We start from the raw sequence: 21,792 nt of genomic DNA, 5'->3' as shown, positions 1-21,792 counted from the left end.
TTTGTAATGAAGCCGGCGCGAGATCAGTAGTCAATAAGCCAGAGTATCAATCATAGATATCCCTGACTATGCTAACAACAGATCTCTAAATCTTAGTAAGGAGACAGCATTATTTGTACCCTTAATATGCAATATTTTCTCATGTTTTCTATTTCTCACAATATAATGTTTCTTTATTAGTTAGGTTCTCATTAGATAATTAATAAATTTAGTATTGTTAAACAAAGTTGCTGATGTGTTTTTATTTGCATTAATGTATGTGAACAAGATAATCACTTCTAAATAACAATACTGTTAATGTGATATTACTTCTTCTTGGATTGTTTCACACATGTTAAACAAACCAATTAATTAGTGTCATCTACAACAGTGAGATAATAGCTAGGCTACACAATCTTGTCCTGGTCATGGTGTCATGGCATCATGACAACTGCCATGGCAACTGTCTGGGAACCAGGACAGATGTTAATTTGTGCCAAGATTCATTCATTCTTACGGTCACTGAATTTCGCCTTTTTAAAAGACAGTTTATAGTACAAAATAAAGTCTTGCAAATATGGAGATTACAAAACGGAATCTTACAAATATGGAGATTCTTTTTAGCTATTACCTCTTCCATACTTTACTAAAATCCAATCGAGTTTGAATTTATTGTTTTGAGAACATTGGACCAATGACAGAGAGCGATGTTGAGGGGTATAAAAATTGCGGCTATTTTGAAATTTGGTCAGAGAGCAATTTCCACTGAAGAGCTGAGTAACTGCTACAGAGCTGGAAAGCTCATTGCCCATTTAACATCTTGCTCTTAAAGAAACAGGAAAGCACTTTTTACCTTCTCCTGTAAAACATACTGTCTGTAAAAAGAAAGAAGATGACCCAGGGAGGTCAGCAGATGAAAGAGTGAAGACAGTGGTGAAGACAAGGACTGTTGGACTTGAGAATGAATAAATGTAATGTTTAATAAGTGTGTTATCGGAATAGCATTTTTATAAAGTTGGCGTCAGATAGTAAGTAGTTTAGAAAATGATTTGTGAATAGGTTTTGTTTAGTGTTCTTGATTCGCATTAGAAAAATAAATTGATATTTTTTTTAAATAGTTAAAATTAGGAATTTTAACAAATTTAACACTCGCATTTTAACAAATTATGAAGCAAGGTGAGTGTTTCTGGGTGTTTGGTTTGAACTAACAGAGTGGTTCGACCTCCATATTGTAACACATGGCACTGCAGATGGTGGAAATAGCAGCTAATGATCATTTCCATACAGATAGTAAACATCCTATCTGGATGCATCACAGCTTGGTTTGGCAACTGCTCTTCCCAAGACCTCAAGAAACTGCAGTCATAAACACAGCCCAGTCCATCTTGCAAACCAAGATTCCATCCATTAACTTCATCTATACATCCCACTGCATCGGGAAAGCAACCGACATAATCAATGACCCCTCCCACCACTGTTATTCTCTCTTCTGTTGGGCAGAAGATATAAAAGTTTGTATAGATCCAAGAACAGCTTCCTCCCCACTGTTCTGAGACTTTTGAAAGGACCTCTCAAATTTTAAATTTAATATTGACCTCGCTGTCTGTGCACCTTCTCTGTGCACCTGGATCATTGAATCCTTTGCTTTGTTATATTATTCTAATCCATTTTGTATGGTATGATCTGTCAGTATGGAAAGTGAAGACTGGTGGAATCCTCATTTGAGATAAAAGTGGACATTTTTGAGGCCCCCGCTGGGACTGACAGGGCTGTTAAACATGTCCCATCCATTACCTACACCTCTGCCCTCACCCACCCTCTTCTCCCTCCCACAACACTGATAGGATCCTTTTACTCCTCACTTTCCATTCCACAAGCATCTGCATCCACAAGACCATTTCCACCACTTCAAATGTGGTTGTCCAATGGCCAATGGCAAAAGAGCTCAGACAATTGATAGACCTGCCTCTGGAAATGTGACATAATAATGTATTGTGGCATCGGGCAGGAGTCTCAGAGGACACTTCTCATTAAGCACACCTTGTCAGCAGCAGATCTCATCCATCAGTCCCCAGAGAGCAGTCTTCATTGAGCAGTCCTCACCAGGCAGATGGAAGATAGACTGGAAGAAGAGGAGGAAGACCGAGGGGAGAGTTCTCTACCACCTCAGCGAGAGAGCAGGATGCTGCCCCTACCACTTTAATTATTGAAGTATTTCATGCTGACAGTCTGTTTGTCCCGTGGTATCAGTCACTGATACCAATTGTCACGGTTATAATATTTTAGTTATCTAATTAACTTATGTGTCATACCTAAACTGGTGTTTCTTTGCAAACTCAATAAACCATGAGAAAATTACTAACAAATTGTCGACTGTTGATATTAGATAACTGTGACTGCAAACCCCCAAAAGACCAAGTGAATAATTTGGAAGAATTAATGTCAAGTGAGGCCTTTCTTGCCATTGAGACTGACAAGTCACATTTACCAAGCAAATCCTGAAGGCTCAGATAAGACCTGTTAACGGAGACTATTATTATTTGTGATGGTGTTCATTATTACATAATCTCACCTCAGTAATATATAGACTCTTATTTTGGCCAAACCAGCCATAAACAGGTCCAGGCCATGGAAGTCATTATGGCTGATTTCTTGCCCCTCTTCACTGGTTATGTCTGGGCTCTGGTATCCTGAGAGAAGGAGCATGCAGTGTCTACCAACACCCTCAAGGGTTTCAGAGAGAGGTGGGCACCGCAGGATGTGGATTGTTTAATTTCCCCCTCTGACTCTATTTTGATTTAATCCCTAATCCCTTTTTCACTCTTTGATCACTGAGCATTGCCCTTTGTTGAGGAGGGCAATGCTTGTCAATACTGCTGTTTGGTGACAGTGTGGGGTGCTGAGCAGGAAAAAGCGCTGAGAATTCCCAACACAAAAGATAGTGGGTATGTGCGACACCAGCTGGCCACTTGCTCCTCCAGACATCTTGAATCACAGAATCATACAGATGTACAGCGTGGAAACAAGCCCTTCTGTCCAACTTGTCCACACCGACCAGATATCCCAACCCAATCTAGTCCCACCTGCCAATACCTGGCCCATGTCCATCCAAACTCTTCCTATTCATATACCCATCCGGATACCTTTTAAATGTTGCAATTGTACTAGCTTCCACCAGTTCCTCTGGCAGCTCATTTCATATGTATACCACCGTCTGCAGGAAAAAGGTGCCCCTTGTGTCTCTTTTATATCTTTCCCCTCTCACCGTAAACCTATGTCCTGGACTCCCCCACCTCAAGGAAGAGACTTTGTCTATTTATTCTATCCATGCCCCTCATTATTTTATAAAACTCTAAGGTCACGCTTCAGCCTCTGATGCTTCAGGGAAAACAGACTCAACCTATTTAACCTCTCCCTAACGCTCAAATCCTCCTACCCTGGCAATATCCTTATAAATCTTTTCTGAACCCTTTCAGGTTTCACAACATCTTTCCGATAGGAAGGAGACCAGAATTGCACACAATATTCCAAAAGTAGCCTCACCAATGACCTGTACAGCCACAACATGACCTTTCAACTCCTGTACTCAATATTCTGACCAATAAAAGAAAGCATACCAAACACCTTCCTCACTATCCTATCTGTGATTCCACTTTCAAGGAGCTATGAACCTGCACTCCAAGGTCTATTTGTTCAGCACCACTTCCTAGGACCTTGCGATTAAGTGTATAAGTTCTGCTAAGATTTGCTTTCCCAAAATGCAGTATCTCGCATTTATCTAAATTAAACTCCATCTGCCACTTCTCAGCCCATTGGCCCATCTGATCAAGATCCCGTTGTAATCTGAGGTAACCTTCTTCGCTGTCCACTACTCCAATTTTGATGTCACCTGCAAACTTACTAACTAAACCTAGTATGCTCACATCCAAAACATTTAGATAAATGATGAAAAGTAGTGGACCCAGCACAGAACCTTGTGGCACCCCACTGGTCACAGGCGTCCAGTCTGAAAAACAGCCCTCCAACACCACCCTCTTCTAGGTCTTCTACCTTTGAGCCAGTTCTGTATCCAAATGGCTAGTTCTCCCTGTATTCCATGAGACCAAACCTTGCTACCCAGTCTCCCATGGGGAAACTTGTCGAACGCCTTATTGAAGTCCATAAAGATCAAATCCACTGCTCTGACCTCATCAATCCTCTTTGTTCTTCAAAAACGCAATCAAGTTTGTGAGACATGATTTCCAACGCAAAACGTCACGTTAACTATCCCTAATCAGTCCATGCCTTCCTAAATACTTGTACATCCTGTCCCTCAGGATTCTCTCCAACAATTTGCCCACCACCGAGTTCAGGCTCACTGGTCTATCGTTCTCTGGCGTGTCCTTACCACCCTTGCCACCACAGTGACACCATGTTAACCAACCTCCAGTCTTCCAGCACCTCACCTGAGATTATCAATGATACAAATATCTCAGTAAGAGGCCCAGCAAACACTTCCCCAGCTTCCCACAGAGTTCTAGGATACACCTGATCAGGTTCTGGGGATTTATCCACCTTTATGCACTCCAAGACATCCAGTACTTCCTCCTCTGAAATATGGACATTTTTCAAGATGTCACCATCTATTTCCCTACATTCTATATCTTCCATGTCCTTTTCCACATACTCGTTTCATATCTCCATCATCTCTTGCGGCTCCACACCAAGGCCACCTTGCTGATCTTTGAGGAGCCCTATTTTCTCCCTAGTTACCCTTTTGTACTTAATGTATTTGGAAAAATCCTTTGGATTTTCCTAAACTCTTTTTGCCAAAGCTATATCATGTCTCTTTTTTCCCTCCTGATTTCCTTGTTTAGTATACCCCTACTACCTTTATACTCTTCTAAGGATTCACTCAACCTATCCTGTCTATATCTGATACATGTTTCCTTCCTTTTCTTCTCCAAACTCTCAATTTCTTTAGTCATCAAGTAGTCCCTATACCTACCAGCCTTTCCTTTTACCCTCACAGGAATATACTGTTATCTCATTTCTGCAGGCTTCCCATATTCCAGCCGTCCCTTTATCTGCGAACATCTGTCCCAGTCAGCTTTTGAAAATTCTTGTCTAATACCAACAAAGTAAGCCTTCCTCCAATTTAGAACTTCAAGTTGTAGATCTGGTCTATCCTTTTCCATCATTATTTTAAAACTAATAGAATTATGGTCGCTGGCCCCAAAGTGCTCCCTCCACTGACACCTCAGTCACATGCCCTGCCTTATTTCCCAAGTATAGGGTCAAGATTTGCAGCTTCTCTAATTAGTACATTCACCTACTGAATCAGAAAATGTTCTTTTACACACTTAACAAATTTCTCTCCATCCAAGCCCTTCACCTTATGGCAACCCAGTCTATGTTTAGAAAGTTAAAATCCCCTACCACAACCACCCTAATATTCTTAGAGATAACTGAGATTTCCTTTCAAACTAGTTTCTCACTTTTCCTCTGACTATTAGGGGGTCTATAATACAATCCCAATAAGGTGATCATCCCTTTCTTATTTCTCAGCTCCACCCAAATAACTTCCCTGGATGTACTTCCGGGAATATCCTCCCTCTGTACAGCTGTAATGCTATCCCCTATCAATAACACCACCTCCCCTCCTCTCTCGCCTCCCTTTCTATCCTTCCTGCCGCATTTGTATTCTGGAACACTAAGGTGCCAGTCCTGTCCATCCTTGAGCCACATATCTGCCACATTGTGGGCGGCACGGTGGCACAGTGGTTAGCACTGCTGTCTCACAGCGCCAGAGACCCGGATTCAATTCCCGCCTCAGGCGACTGACTGTGTGGAGTTTGCACGTTCTCCCCGTGTCTGCGTGGGTTTCCTCCGGGTGCTCCGGTTTCCTCCCACAGTCCAAAGATGTGCAGGTCAGGTGAATTGGCCATACTAAATTGCCCGTAGTGTTAGGTAAGGGGTAAATGTAGGGGTATGGGTGGGTTTTGCTTCGGCGGGTCGGTGTGGACTTGTTGAGCCGAAGGGCCTGTTTCCACAAGTCTAATCTAATCTAATCTGTCATTGCTATGAAATCCCAGTCCTAACCATGCCCTGAGTTCATCCGCCTTCTCTGTTAGGTCCATTGCATCAAAATCAATGCAGTTTAATTTATTAGTCCTACCTTGTCCCTGCCTGTCCTGAATGTTTGACTCGCTTCTGTTCTCAACTGTACAAGTCTCAGATTGATCTCTTTCCTCATGATATCCCTGGATCCCAACCCCCACCTCACTCGTCTAAATCCTTCTAAACAGTTCTAGCAAATATCTTGGAGACCTGGCATCAACATGTCAGGGCAATAGCCTCATGCACCCCACTAGTGACACTAGTATCCAACATGTAACATCCGACACATGACCCCAACCTTTCTGCATTGTCATGGCACAGCACTGGCCCTCGACATTGTCAGACTGTGAGGACAATTTGCACAGAACAGGTACTCAGCTCATAGACTAAACTCGGCTGGATCTAAGGCTGCTCAGTTGATGTCTTGGTGCTCACACACTTGTGCCTCCATGGTGTTTTGCCTTTTTGCAATTTGATCCCTCAGTGAGACCTCAGATGTTCACAATGTGTTGTATTGTTATGCTGTTTCGCAAAAATACAAAGCCAAGCAGCTTTAGCAGCAACTAGAACATAGAAGAACATCGAACATTACAGCACAGTACAGGCCCTTCGGCCCTCCATGTTGCATTGCCCTATGAATCTAATCTGAAGCCCTACACTATTCCATTATCATCCATTTGTTTATCCAATTACCATTTAAATGCTCGTAAAGTTGGCGAGTCTACAACTGTTGCACCCCTACTACACTCAAAGTAAAGAAACTACCTCTGACATCTGTCCTATATCTATCATCTCTCAATTTGAAGCTTTGCTCCCTTGTGCTAGCCATCACCATCTGAGAAAAAAGGCTCTCACTGTCCACCCGTTCTAATCCTCTGATTACCCTTTCCAAAGCTTCCACATCCTTCCTATAATTTGGTGACCAGATCTGCACACAATACTCCAAGTGCGGCTGCACCAGAGTTTTGTACAGCTGCAACTTGACCTCGTGGCTCCGAAACTCAATCCCTCTGCCAATAAAAGCTAACATACCATATGCCTTCTTAACATCCCTATCAGCTGGGGAGCAACTTGCAGGGATCTCATATATATGGACACCGAGATCCCTCTGCTCATCTGCACTACCATTCGTCCAGTAGTCTGCATTCCTGTTACCTCTTCCAAAGTGAATCACCTCACACTTTTTAAGCTCAATTTGTCACCTTTCAACCAAGCTCTGCAGTTTATCTATGTCCCTCTGCAACCTACAACATCTTTTGAAACTATCCACAACTGTACCGACCTTAGTTTCATCTGCAAATTTACTAACCCATCATTCTATGCCCTGATCCAGTTCATTTATAAAAATAACAAACAGCAGTGGCCCCTAAACAGATCCTTGTGGTACACCACTAGTAACTAAACTCCAGAATGAACATTTTCCATCAAACACCGCCCTCTGTCTTCTTTCAGTGAGCCAGTTTCTGACCCAAACTGCTAAATTGCCTCAATCCCATGTCCCCATATTTTGTGCAGTAGCCAACAATGGGGAACCTTATCAAACGTCTGACTGAAATCCGTATACAGGGGAACCTCGGTTATCAGAACGAGATGGGCGGGCACTATTTTGAATATTGGTTAATCGACTAAATGCCTTTCCTCTGGGGCTTGGCGTTTCTAAAGTCTGCTCCTCGTTCAGGAGACTGCAGCAGCGCACAGCGCATGATCCCCGCCTCCAACACTGTCCCTCTGCTCCCATCTGCCCCGGCCCCGTCCCCAAAAATGCGGCCCCCCACCCCATCAAAAACCGCCCCCGCCCCATACAATACGGTCCCCGCCCCATTCCAACACTGCCCCCCGTCCCCATCCAACAATGCCCCCTGTCCCCATCCAACATGGCCCCCCACCCCCAAAGAACACTGCCCCCTGCCCCAATCAATCACTGCCACCCACCCAATCCAACACTGCCCCCGCCCCTATCCAACACGGCCCCCCCGCCCCCATCCAACATGGCCCTCCGCTCCCAACGAACACTGCCCCCCGCCCCAATCAAACACTGCCCCGGCCCCCATCCAACACGGCCCCCCACCCCATCCAACACTGCACCCCGCCCCCATCCAACATGGCCCCCCGCCCCCATCCAACACTGCCCCCCACCCCCATCCAACACTACCCCCACCCCCATCCAACACTGCCCCTGCCCCAATCCAACACTGCCCCCCGCCCCAATCCAACACGGCCCCCCGCCCCAATCCAACACTATTCCCCTGCCCCAATCCAACACTGTCCCCCACCCCATCCAACACTGCCACCGCCCCCATCCAACACTGCCCCCGCCCCCATCCAAAACTGCCCCTGCCCCAATCCAACACTGCCCCCCACGCCAATCGAACACTGCCCCCCACCCCATCCAACACTGCCCCCTGCCCCCATCCAACATGGCCCCCCGCCCCCATCCAACACTGCCCCCCACCCCCATCCAACACTGCCACCGCCCCCATCCAACACTGCCCCCGCCCCCATCCAAAACTGCCCCTGCCCCAATCCAACACTGCCCCCCACGCCAATCGAACACTGCCCCCCACCCCATCCAACACTGCCCCCCGCCCCCATCCAACATGGCCCCCCGCCCCCATCCAACACTGCCCCCCACCCCCATTCAACACTGCCCCCGCCCCCATCCAATATTGCCCCCGCCCACATCCAACACGGCCCCCCGCCCCAATCCAACACGGCTACCTGCCCCAATCCAACACTGCCCCACGCCCCAATTCAACAATGTTCTTGCACCCATCCAATACTGCCCCCCACCCCCATCCAACATGGCCCACTGTCCCCACTCAACACCACTCCCTGACCCCATCCAACACGTCCGCCCCATCCAACACGCCCCCGCCCCATTTAACACCGTCCCTCGCCCCATCAGCACACCCCGCACCCATCCAACACGCCTCCGCCCCATCCAACAAGCCCCCGCCCCATCCAACATCGCCCCGTACCCAACCAACACGGCCCCGACCCCATCCAACACACTCCCCCATCCATCCAACACGCTCCGCCCCATCCAATAAGCCCCCGCCCCATCTAACACCGCCCCCGCCCCCATCGAACACCCGCCCCATTCAACATCGCTGCCTGCCCCACCCAACACTGCAACCCCCGGCCCATCCAACACCGATCCCTGCCCCCATTCAACACGGCCCCCTGCCCCCATCCAACACCGCCACCCGCCCCATCCAACACTGCCCGCCGCTCCATCCAACACGGATGCCTGCTCCATCCAACACCGCACCCGTCCCCATCCACACAGAACCACGCCCCATCCAACACAGCCTCCGCCCCACCCAACACTGCCCCCTGCTACCATCCAACACTCCCCCACCCATCCAACAAGGCCCCCCAGCCCTCATCCAACACGGCCCCTCGCCCCCATCCAACACGGCCCCCAATCGCCCATCCAACACTGCCCCCGCCACCATCCAACACTGCCCGCCGCCCTCATCCAACACTGCCCCCACCCCAATCCAACACTGCCACCCGCCACAATCCAACACTGCCCCCGCTCCCATCCAAGACCGCCCCCGTCCCAATCCAACACTGCCCCCCGCCCCAATCCAACACTGACTCCGCCTCATCCAACACTGCCCCCACCCCCTACCAACACGGCCTCCCGCCCCAATCCAACACGGCCCCCCACCCCAATCCAACACTGCCCCCTGCCCCAATCCAACACTGCCCCCGCCCCCATCCAACACTGCCCCCTGTCCCCATTCAAAATGGCCCCCCGCCCTATCCAACACGGCGCCCCGCCCCTTCCAACACTGCCCCGCCCCCATCCAACACCGCCCCCCGCCCCAATCCAACACTGCCCCCCGTCCCAATCCAATACTGCCCCCTGCCACATCCAACACGGCTCCCCGCCTCAATCCAACGCTGCCCCCCGCCCCAATCCAACACTGCACCCGCCCCAATCCAACACTGCCCCCGCCCCCATCCAACACAGCCCCCGCCCAAATACAACACGGCCCCCCGCACTCATCCAACATAGCCACCCGCCCCCATCCAACACCGCTCCCCGCCCCCATCCAACACTGCCCCCCACCCCATTCAACACCGCCCCCATTAAATATGGTCCCCTGCCCCATCCAACACAGCTTCCCCGCACCCATCCAAGACAGCCCCCACCCGCAACCAACACGGCCTCCCACCCCATCCAACGCTGTCCCCCCACCTAATCCAATGCAACCCCCCGCCCTATTCAACACCGCGCCCCGCCCCCATTTAACACAGCCTCCCGCCCCATCCAATACCGCCCCAGCCCATTCAACACCGACTCCCCAACACCATCCAACATTGCCCACCCACGCCCATCTGCCACGCCCTCCCATCACTGCCCCCATTACCATCTTCCCCATCCCTGTCCCGAACAACGCAGCCCCCAGCCCCATCAAAAATCGCTCCCGCCCCATCCAGCACGTTCCCCCGCCCCCAACCAACAGGGCCCTACTGCCCCATCCAACATGGCCCCCCACCCCAAATAACAGGGCCCCACACCCCATCAAATTCGGACCCCTGCCCCCATCCAACGCAGCCCCCCCCCCACCTTATCCAACATGGTCCCCATCCCATCCAACATGGTCCCCCGTCACCATCCAATGCGGCCCCCCGCCCGCATCCAACACCGCCCCCCTTTCTATACGGCCCCCTGCCCCCATCCAACACCGCCCCCGCCCCATCCAACACGGCCCCTCCCCCATCCAAAACCGCCCCCGCCCCCATCCAACACGGCCCCGCATGCCCATCCAACATTGCCCCCCCATCCAACACCGCCCCCCCTCCTTCCACCACAGCTCCCTGCCGCAATCCAACACAGCCCCCCGACCCATCTAACATGGCCCCCTGCCCCATCCAACACAGCCCCATGCCCCATCCAACACAGACCCCGCCCCCATCCAACACCGCCCCCATTCAACATGGTCCCCTGCCCCATCCAACACAGCTTCGCCACACACATCCAAGACAGACACCGCCCACAACCAACTCGGCTCCCCACCCCATCCAACGTGGTACACCAACCCAATCCAACGCGGCCCCCCACCCAATACAACGCGGTCCCCCACCCAATCTAACATGGACTCCCCACCCAATCGAAAATGACACCACACCCAATCCAATGTGGCCCCCCCACCCAATCCAACGCAGCCCCCTGCCCCATTCAACACCGCCCACCGCCCCATTTAACACAGCCTCCCACGCCATCCAACACCGCCCCCCGCCTCCAACCAAACACGGCCCCCCCAGCCCATTCAACACCGTCCCCCTCCCATCCAACACCACCTCCTCCCCATCCAACAACAACCCCCAAACACCATCCAACACTGCCCACCCGCCCCCGTCCGCCCCGCCCTCCCAACACCGCCCCCATTACCATCTTCCCCATCCCCGTCCCGAACAATGCAGCCCCCCCCGCCCCATCAAAAAGCGCTCCCGCCCCAAACAACAGGGCCCCACACCCCATCCAACATGACCCCCCCGCCCCATCCAACGTGACCCCCCCACCTTATCCAACATGGTCCCCATCCTATCCAACATGGCCCCCCGTCACCATGCAACGCGGCCCCCCCGCCCGCATCCAACACCGACCCCCGACCGCATCCAACACAGCCCCGCCCTCATCCAACACCACCCCCGCCCCCATCCAACACGGTCCCGCGCCCCCATCCAACACCGCCACGCTCCTTCCAACATGGCTCCCTGGCACCCATCCAACACTGCCCCCCGTCCCCATCCAACAACCGCCCCCGGTCCTTCCAACACAGCTCCCTGCCCCATCAAAATTCACTCCCGCCCCATCCAACAGAGCCCCACTGCAACATCCAACATGACCCCCCTACCCCAAACAACAGGGCACCACACCCCATCCAACACGGCCCCCCCGCCCCCATCCAACGCGACACCCCACCTTATCCAACATGGTCCTCATCCCATCCAACACAGCCCCCCTGACCCATCCAACACGGTCCACTGCCCCATCCAACACGGCCCCATGCCCCATCCAACATTGTCATCCGCCCCATCCAACACAGACCCCGCCCCCATCCAACACGACCTCCCCGCCCCCAACCAACGCAGTCCATTGCCCTCAACCAACATGGGCCCCCTCCCAATTCAACACCGCCCCTGCCCCATCCAATTCCGCCCAACCACCCCCCCGCTCACATCCAACAGGGCCCCACCTGCCCCATCCAATACGGCCTCCTGCCACCATCCAACGCAACCCCATTCTACGCGTTCCCCATCCCCATCCAACAATGAGACTCCTGTCCTATTCAATACGGCCCCCTGCACCCATCCAGCATCGCCCCCCCGCCCCCATCCAATGCAACCCCATCCTACGCGGACCCCACCCCCATCCAACACAGCTCCCCAACCCACATCCAATACGGCCCCTGCCCCATTCAAAACTGCTCCCCAACCCCATCCAACACAGCCCCCCACCCACATCCAACACAGCCCCTCCCCCATCCAACACCGCCCCCATTCAACACTGTCCCCACACCCATCCAGCATGGCCCCTTTCTCCCATCCAACATAGCCCCCATTCAACACAGCCTATGCCCCATCCAACACGGCCCCACGCCCCAACCAACACAGGCACCTGCCCCATCCAACACCGCCCCCCACCCCCATACAACAGAGTCCCCCGCCCCATTCAGCACAGCCCCCCGCACCATCCAACATGGCCCCACACCCCATCCAACATAGCCCCCTTCCCCCTCCAACACCGCCTCCACCCCCATGCAACACGGTCCCCGCCCCATTCAGCACCGCCCCCCGTCCCATCCAACACGGCCCAACGACCCCAACCAGCATTGCCCCATCCCACATTGCCCCCAACCACATCCAACATGGCCCCCTTCCCCCATGCAACAAGCCCCGCCCCATCCAACACACCCCACCCCTTTCAACACCACCCCCGCCCCATCAAAACACTCCCCCACCCATCCAACACGCCCCCATCCAACATGGCCTCCTCCCCATCCAACACACTCCCCCATCCATCCAACACACCCCTGCCCCATCCAACGAGCCCCGCCCCATCCAACATGGCCCCGCCCCAATCCAACACACTCCCCCACCCATCCAACACACCCCCGCCCCCATTCAACAAGCCCCCGCCCCTTCCAACACCACCCCGCCCCCATCCAACACACCTCCGCCCCATTCAACTCACCCCATCCCATCCAACTCTGCCCCCCGCCCCATCCAACTATGACCCCTACCCCATTCCAACACGGCCTCGCGCCCACATCCAACACGGCCCTCACCCCCTCCAACACCGCCTCCACCCCCATGCAACACGGTCCCCGCCCCATTCAGCACCGCCCCCCGCCCCATCCAACACGGCCCAACGACCCCAACCAGCATTGCCCCATCCCACATTGCCCCCAACCACATCCAACATGGCCCCCTTCCCCCATGCAACAAGCCCTGCCCCATCCAACACGCCCCACCCCTTTCAACACCACCCCCGCCCCATCAAAACACTCCCCCACACATCCAACACGCCCCCATCCAACATGGCCTCCTCCCTATCCAACACACTCCCCCATCCATCCAACACACCCCTGCCCCATCCAACGAGCCCCGCCCCATCCAACACCGCCCCCGCCCCCATCCAACATGGCCCCGCCCCCATCCAACACACTCCCCCACCCATCCAACACGCCCCCGCCCCCATTCAACAAGCCCCCGCCCCTTCCAACACCACCCCGCCCCCATCCAACACACCTCCGCCCCATTCAACTCGCACCATCCCATCCAACTCTGCCCCCCGCCCCATCCAACTATGACCCCTACCCCATTCCAACACGGCCCCCTGTCCCATCCAACACAGCCCCCCACCCTTTCCAACACAGCCCTCACCCCATCAAACACCGCCCCTCCCCCATCCAAAACAGCCCCCGTCCCCATCCAACACACTCCCCCACCCATCCAACACGCCCCCGTCCCCATTCAACAAGCCCCCGCCCCTTCCAACACCACCCCCGCCCCCATCCAACACACCTCTGCCCCATTCAACTACGACCCCTATCCCCATCCAACACGGCCCCCTGCCCCCATCCAACACAGCCCCCCACCATTTCCAACACAGCCCTCGCCCCATCAAACACCGCCCCTCCCCCATCCAACACGGCCTCGCGCCCACATCCAACACGGCCCTCACCCCATCAAACACCACCCCGCCCCCATCCAACACGGCCCCCCTGCCCCAACCAACGCGACCGCCTGCCTCTAATCAACATGGATCCCCTCCCAATTCAACACTGCCCCCGCCCCATCAAATTCCGCCCCCCCGCCCACATCCAACACGGCCCCACCTGCCCCATCCAACATGGCCCCCGCCACCATCCAACGCAACCCCATCCTACGCATTCCCCACCCCCATCCAACAATGAGGCTCCTGTCCCATTCAATACAGCCTCCTGCACCGATCATGCATGGCCCCCTGCCCCATTCCAATGCAACCCCTGTCTACGCGGTCCCCCACCCCCTTCCAACACAGCTCCCCAACCCCCATCCAACACGGCCCCTGCCCCATTCAAAACCGCTCCCCGACCCCATCCAACACAGCCCCCCACCCACATCCAACACAGTCCCTCCCCCATCCAACACTGTTCTCTGCCCCCATCCAACACGGTCCCCACACCCATCCAACGTGGCGCCTTGGTCCCATCCAACATGGCCCCCATTCAACACGGCCCCATGCCCCATCCAACACACACCTCCGCCACATCCAACACGCCCCCACGTCCCATCCAACAGCCCCCTGTCCCATCCAACACAGCCCCCTGCCCCAACCAACACCGCCCCCTCGCCCCCATCCAACACTGCCCCCGCCCCATTCAGCACAGCCCCCGCGTCCCATCCAACATGGCCCAATGCCCCATCCCACACCGCCCCCCACCCCATCCAACCCGGCCCCCTACCCCATGCAACACCGCCCCCTGCCCCATCCAACACGCCCCCGTCCCATCCAACATGCCCCCGCTCCATTCAACACCACCCCCCGCCCCATCCAAAACACTCCCCCACCCATCCAACACGCCCCCGTCCCCATTCAACACGGCCTCCGCCCCAATCCAACACACTCCCCCACCCAACACGCCCCCGCCACCATCCAACAAGCCCTCACCCCATCCAACACCGCCCCCACCCCATCCAACACCACCCCCACCCCCATCCAACGCGGCCACTGCCCCCATCCAACACACTCCTCCACCCATCCAACACGCCCCCGCCCACATCCAACAAGCCCCTGCCCCATCTAACACTGCCCCCTGCCCCATCCAACTCCGACCCCTGCCCCCATCCAACACCGCCCCCCTGCCTCCATCCAACAATGCGGCCCCCCCCGCCCCCAACCAATGCGGCCCCCTTCCCCCATCAACATGGGACCCCGACCCAAACAACACTGCCCCCGCCCCCAACCAATGTTGCCCCACCACCCCGCCGCCCATATCCAACGCGCCTCCCTGCCCACATCCAACACGGCCCCCCCACCCCATCTAACATGGCCCCCCTCACCCCATACAACACGGCCCTCCACCCCATCAAAACAGCCCCCTGTCCTATTCAACACAGCACCAACCCCATCCAACATAGCCTCCCGCCCCATCCAACACGCCCCCCCCGCCCCCATCCAACACCGCCCCCATTCCACACAGTTCCCTGCTCCATCCAACACAGCTTCCCCGCACCCATGCAAGAGAGCCCGCACCCGCATCCAACGCGGCCCCCCCACCGCATCCATTGCGGCCCCCCCACCCAATCCAACACAGCCCCCACCCCATCCAAAACGGCCCCCTCACCCAATCCAACACAGCCCCCCCCACCCTATCCAACACGGCCCCCCCACCCAATCCAATGCGGCCCCCCACCCAACACCGCCCCCCCAGTTAACACCCAATCCAACATGGCCCGCCCCATCCAACACCGCCCTCGCCTCCAACCAACACGGCCCTCCAGCCCATTCGACACCGCCCCCACCCCATCCAACACCACCTCCACCCCATCTAACACTAACCCCCCAACACCATCCAACATTGCCCACCCGTCCCTGTCTACCCCACCCTCCCAACACAGCCCCCCTGCTGCTGTCTTCTCCATCCCCGTCCCGAACAAAGCATCCCCTCGCCCCATCAACATCGCTCCCGCCCCATCCAACACGTTCCCCCCCGACCCCATCCAACAGGGCCCCACTGCCCCATCCAACATGGCCCCCCACCCCAAACAACTCGACCCCCCACCTCATCGAACACGGTCCCCGCTCCCATCCAGTGCGACCCCCCTACCCCCTCCAACACGGTCGCCATCCCATCCAACATGGCCGCACCGCCCCCATCAAACGCGACCCCCCGACCCCATCCAACACGGTCCCCTGCCCCTTCCAACACGCCCCCATTCAACGTGGTCACCCACCCCCCCATCCAACACGGCCCCCCTTTCTACATAGCCCCCTGTCCCCATCCAACATAGCCTCCTGCCCCATCCAACACGGCTCTCGCCCCATCAAACAACGCCCCACCCCAATCCAACACGGCCCCCCGCCCCCATCCACCGTGGCCCCAACCCCATCCAACACCGCCCCCCCTTTCTACATGGCCCCCTGCCCCCATCCAACACAGCCACCCCCGCCCCATCCAACACAGCCCCCCGCACCCATTCAACACGGCCCCTCGCCCCGATCCAACACGGCCCCACGCCCCGATCCAACATGTCCCCCCGCCTCCATCCAATGCCGCCAACAGGCAGTTGGCCATATCACGAAATCGAATAAGAGTAGGTTTCAGTGAAGTCCGGGATGACCTCTTTCAGTCAAGGTATACAATAAGTCAAAGGCAGTATCCAACATCTGTCCAGCAGTTTAGATGTGGTCAGACAACTGGCTGGTCAACAACAGGCAAGAGTGAGGGAATTGCACCTGGTCAGTGCTGGAAGTGGGTCACGGTTTGCCCTGTGGGTCCATATACAACCTGTCATGGGGACAGGTTCAGGGAGCTCAGTCTATCAAAAGAATGGAGTCTGGTCTATCTTTGGGCTCCAGCCACTAAAAGTCAAGAGTGGGTGATCAGGCGCTAATGCTGCATAAAGCGATTGTGGGATTGGACGGCAGAAGGCTGTGATGCATAGGGAATTTCAATACTGAAAGGGGATAACTTAATAGATAAGGTGGGGAGATGATAGACATGGAAAGTGATCATGCATGGTGAGGGGAAAGAGGGAGGGGGTTATTGACTTAAACAACACCCTGGCTTCCAAAGGAAGACAGTGCACTACTAGACCTGTTACATTTTCATCATATTCCTGCGGTTGGTGGGGAGAGGTTGGTAAAGTTGACAGATGAAGACTTTGATTGACAGGTTAGGTGGGGACTTGGGGAAATGCAAAGCCTACGCTATCACCTGGCAGGATGCAACTAAGATAAAGAGACTGTATCAGAGACTGACTACCCAGAGACTCAGCTCATCAGCCCTAACCATGAAATCCTAAGCACAGCTGTAACCTTGTATTCATATGGATTTTTCCCTATCCAGAAATGTTATTAGATACCACGGAAACAGCTGGAACTTGAAAACACGCCATCTGGTTCGGAGTTAGGGCCACTACCATGGTGCCACCAGAGCCCTCTTTGTAAGAGTATGTCACCTCATTGCTTGACAGCTGCATTTGTGATGCCAACAGTGCAGGTTCAATTCCTGCACCAGCTGTTGTATACCTGAAGGTCCACCTTCTCAACCTCATCTTTTACTTCAAAAAGATATTTCTTTATTCATAAAGAATATCTTTATATACATAGTCACAAACACAGTTCAGTTCTGTACTCTAGCTTATCAAGGAAACAGAAAAACGTTGGAGCTTGACTCTATCCAACAAAAAAAAACAAAGGCATCTCTTACTTGTGGAAATAAGAGATTAGTTGAAGGTAATTGAGGGCCCAATATCAGACAAACCCCCATTTAACTTCAGCAGAAAGGTCTTAATCTTTCCCTATTGCACCTTGGCGGAAGCTGCCCCAAGCTTCTATACATCCCTCAGTACATAGTCCCTCAGAACCTTCGAATGTGCCAGTCCACAATATTTGGTTGAGGGCAACTCCTTGTTCTGGAAGACCGACAAGTTTTGGGCAGAGCAAACAACATATTTCACTGAGTTGATGGTCTACCAGATGCAGTCAATGTTTGTCTCGATGTGCATCTTGGGGAACAGAACTCGGTGGCACGGTGGTGCAGTGATTAGCACTGCTGCCTCACAATGCCAGGGACCTGGGTTCAATTACTGTCTTGGGTGACTATGCGGAGTTTACATGTTCTCCTCGTGTCTGCATGGGTTTCCTCTGGGTGGTTCTGATTTCCTCCCACAGTCCAAAGATATGCAGGTTAGATGCATGAGCTATGGGAAATGCAGGATTAAAAGCACGGAGTGGGTCTGGGTGGGACACACTTTGGAGGGTCGATGCAAACTTAATGGGCCAAATGGTCTCTTTCTGCAGTGTAGGGATTCTATGATCTTTGACAAGTTGAGTGATGATCACAGATAAGTACCTAATGCAATTAATCATGAAAGCAAACATTAAAAATTAGAGCTACACAAACCCTGTTAATTGAGCTAAACGTTGAACTGGGACCTGAACTGAACTGCATTGTTAAATAATTCATCAATCTTGGAGAATTGCCACAGGTAGATTACCAGGAGGGTAGCAGAGTTGGAGAACTTTATTTAAATTTGTTCACAAATGGGAACATCATTGGTTGGGCTGGCATTATTGTCCATCCCCAGTTGCCTAGAGGGTAGGATACTGGGGATGGACAATCACATTGGTCAAGCACATTGCTGTGGGTCTGGAGTCACATGTAGGCCAGACCAGGTGAAATGGCAAATTTCCTTACCTAAAGCACATTAGTGTATCAGACGGGTTTTCACAACAATGTTTTAATGGGGAAGACTCCTTCCTTTCCCCCTGAAATTGAATTCAATTCCCACCATCTGCCACAATAGGATTCAAACTCATGTCCCCAGAACATTGACTCGATTTTTTCTGCCCTTGCCCAGTCCCTTCCCACTTCCATCTGTGATTCCTCTGATGACTTACTTTGGTTCTGGATGCTGCCAGGTTTATAGTGTTGTCAATCACAGGGACCCTGTTTCCAAAACTCATTCAACTTCCATGACAAAATAATCATCTCAATCCTTGTGCTCCTCATGTTGTGGCTCAGACTGGGAACACTTCACAGTTCACATCTTCATATCCCACAGTTTGACCTACACAGCTGTCCCACAGGGACAAATCACCTTTGGGTGTAGAAGGATGGACTGGGCAAGGAATGGGAATTTTAATCAGTCACTAAGTTAGCTTGGAAATATCTGCTGCACATTATATTCCATCTGCTAATTCCTTCCTCACTCAGTGAAGTTGTCCATATCTGTTTACAGCCTCTTTGGTTGTCCCCACAGCTTTCTCTCCCACCCACTGTAGGTCTTTTCAGTGAACCTGGAAAATTACATTTGTTCCCTTCAGCTACTCACTGCTATTAATTGTAAGTGCCTGTGTCTTTAGCAGTGACCTTTCAGGCAGCCCCACTTTTTTTTATTTCAAAAATATACTTAATTCATAAAATAATTTGATGGTGTGTACAGTTGGTCATGCCATGCATATGTAAACATTTACACACAGAAATCAGAATTTATCACTTGTATACACAGGTCTGTACGTTTATCAATCATATGTCCATATATTTAGCTGAGGCGTCAGCAGGGCCCAAATGACTGGGTGGGCCCCCTGTTCTTCTTTAGGCAGGCAGATGTTACAAGGTGGTCTTTCCCCACCGTGCCTTGGCGGCAGCTGCCCCAAGCTTCAGCGCTTCCCTCAACACGTAGTCCTGGATCTTGGAATGTGCCAGTCTGCAACACTCAGTTGGGGTCAACTCCTTCAGCTGGAAGATCAGTAGGTTTCGGACCACCCAGAGAGCGTCTTTCCCCGATTTGATGATCCTCCAGGCACAGTTGATGTTCGTCTCGGTGTGCGTCCCAGGGAACAGACTGTAGAGCACAGAGTCCCGTGTCACAGCGCTGCTCGGGACGAACCTCGACAAACACCACTGCATTCCTCTCCAGACTTCTTCTGCATAGGCACATTCCAGAAGGGGGTGTGTGACAGTCTTGTCCTCCCCGCAGCCGCTTCGAGGGCAGCGTGCGGTGCGGCTGAGAGTCCGGGTGTGCATAAAGGATTTCACAGGCAGAGCCCTTCTCACCAGCAGACAAGCCATGTCTTGGAGCTTGTTGAAAAGTTCTGGGCGATGAGGCATTTTGCCAAATGGCTTTGACAGTCTGCTCAGGGAACTGCTCGACAGGATCCGCCCTCTCCTTTTCCCAAAGGGTCTCAAGGACACTACGTGCTGACCACTTCCTGATGGACTTGTGGTCAAAGGTGTTTTTCTTCATAAACTTCTCCACGAAGGACAGGTGATACGGAACGGTCCAACTACTCGGAGCGTTCCACGGCAGCGAGGCCAGGCCCATCCTTCGCAACACCGGGGACAAGTAGAACCTCAGTACGTAGTGACACTTGGTGTTTACGTACCGGGGATCCACGCACAGCTTGATGCAGCCACATAGAAAGGTGGCCATCACGGGGAGGGTAGCATTGGGTGTATTTTATCCCCATTGCCCAGATCTTTATACATCGAGTCCATTTGGACCCGGTCCATCTTTGATCTCTATAGAAACTGGAAGATGGCCCGGGTGACTGCAGCGGTACAGGTTCTGCGAATAGGCCAGACCTGTGCCATGTATAACAGCAATGACAGTGCCTCACACCTAATGACCAGGTTTTTTCCCGCGATGGAGAGCGACCATAGCTTCCATCTGCCCAGTTTCTGCCTCACTTTGCTGATACGCTCCTCCCAAGACTTGGCGCATGCCACAGCCCCACTGGACCAAATACAGAGAACATTCAGGTGGTCGGTCCTGACGGTGAAGGTGATCGAGGATTGGTCGTCCCAGTTCCCAAAGAGCATGGCCTCGCTCTTGCCTTGGTTTACCTTGGCCCCCGAGGCCCGTTCGAACTGGTCACAAATGCACATGAGTCTGTGCACGGACAGCGGATCTGAGCAGAAAACGGCGACGTCATCCATGTACAGGGAGGCCTTAACCTGCAGGCCCCCGCTGCCAGGAATAGTCACCCCTCTCAGGCTCGCATCCTTCCTGATGGATTCGGCAAATGGCTCTATGCAACACCCAAACAAGGCAGGAGAGAGAGTGCAGCCCTGCCTGACTCCAGATCTGACTGGGGAGCTATCTGATTCCCACCCATTGATTGAGACTGCACTGACAATGTTGGTGTAGAGCAGTCTGATCCAATTGCAGATTCCCTCCCCAAAGCCCATTTTGGAGAGAACATCTCTCATATACCTGTGATATCCTGTCAAAGGCTTTCTCCTTGTCCAGGCTGATTCGGCAGGTGTCCAACCCTCTGTCCTTCACATAGGCAATCATATCCCTGAGGAGTGCGAGACTCTCAGTGATCTTCCTGCCCAGTACAACACAGGTTTGGTCAGGATGAATCACTGACCCCAGAGCAGACCTGACCTGGTTGGTGATTACCTTTGACAGAATTTTGTAATGCGCATTCAATAGTGAGATTGGTCTCCAATTTCTGAGTTCCTCCCTCTCCCC

The 21,792-nt window shown here is 53.4% G+C and overlaps 1 pseudogene; it reads right to left on the bottom strand.

The window, feature by feature from the left end:
• Nucleotides 1-19,866: 19,866 nt before the first annotated feature.
• On the bottom strand, nt 19,867-20,906 carry LOC148148877 (uncharacterized; annotated as a pseudogene).
• Nucleotides 20,907-21,792: the final 886 nt, after the last annotated feature.

This window comes from Chiloscyllium plagiosum, unplaced genomic scaffold (genome assembly GCF_037043375.1).
Source record: "Chiloscyllium plagiosum isolate Xiang-an unplaced genomic scaffold, Cpla_swu_hap1 HiC_scaffold_11, whole genome shotgun sequence".
NCBI classification, from domain to species: domain Eukaryota; kingdom Metazoa; phylum Chordata; class Chondrichthyes; order Orectolobiformes; family Hemiscylliidae; genus Chiloscyllium; species Chiloscyllium plagiosum.
Note: the sequence above shows the minus strand (reverse complement) of the source record. Positions and strands in the feature narration are given on the sequence as shown.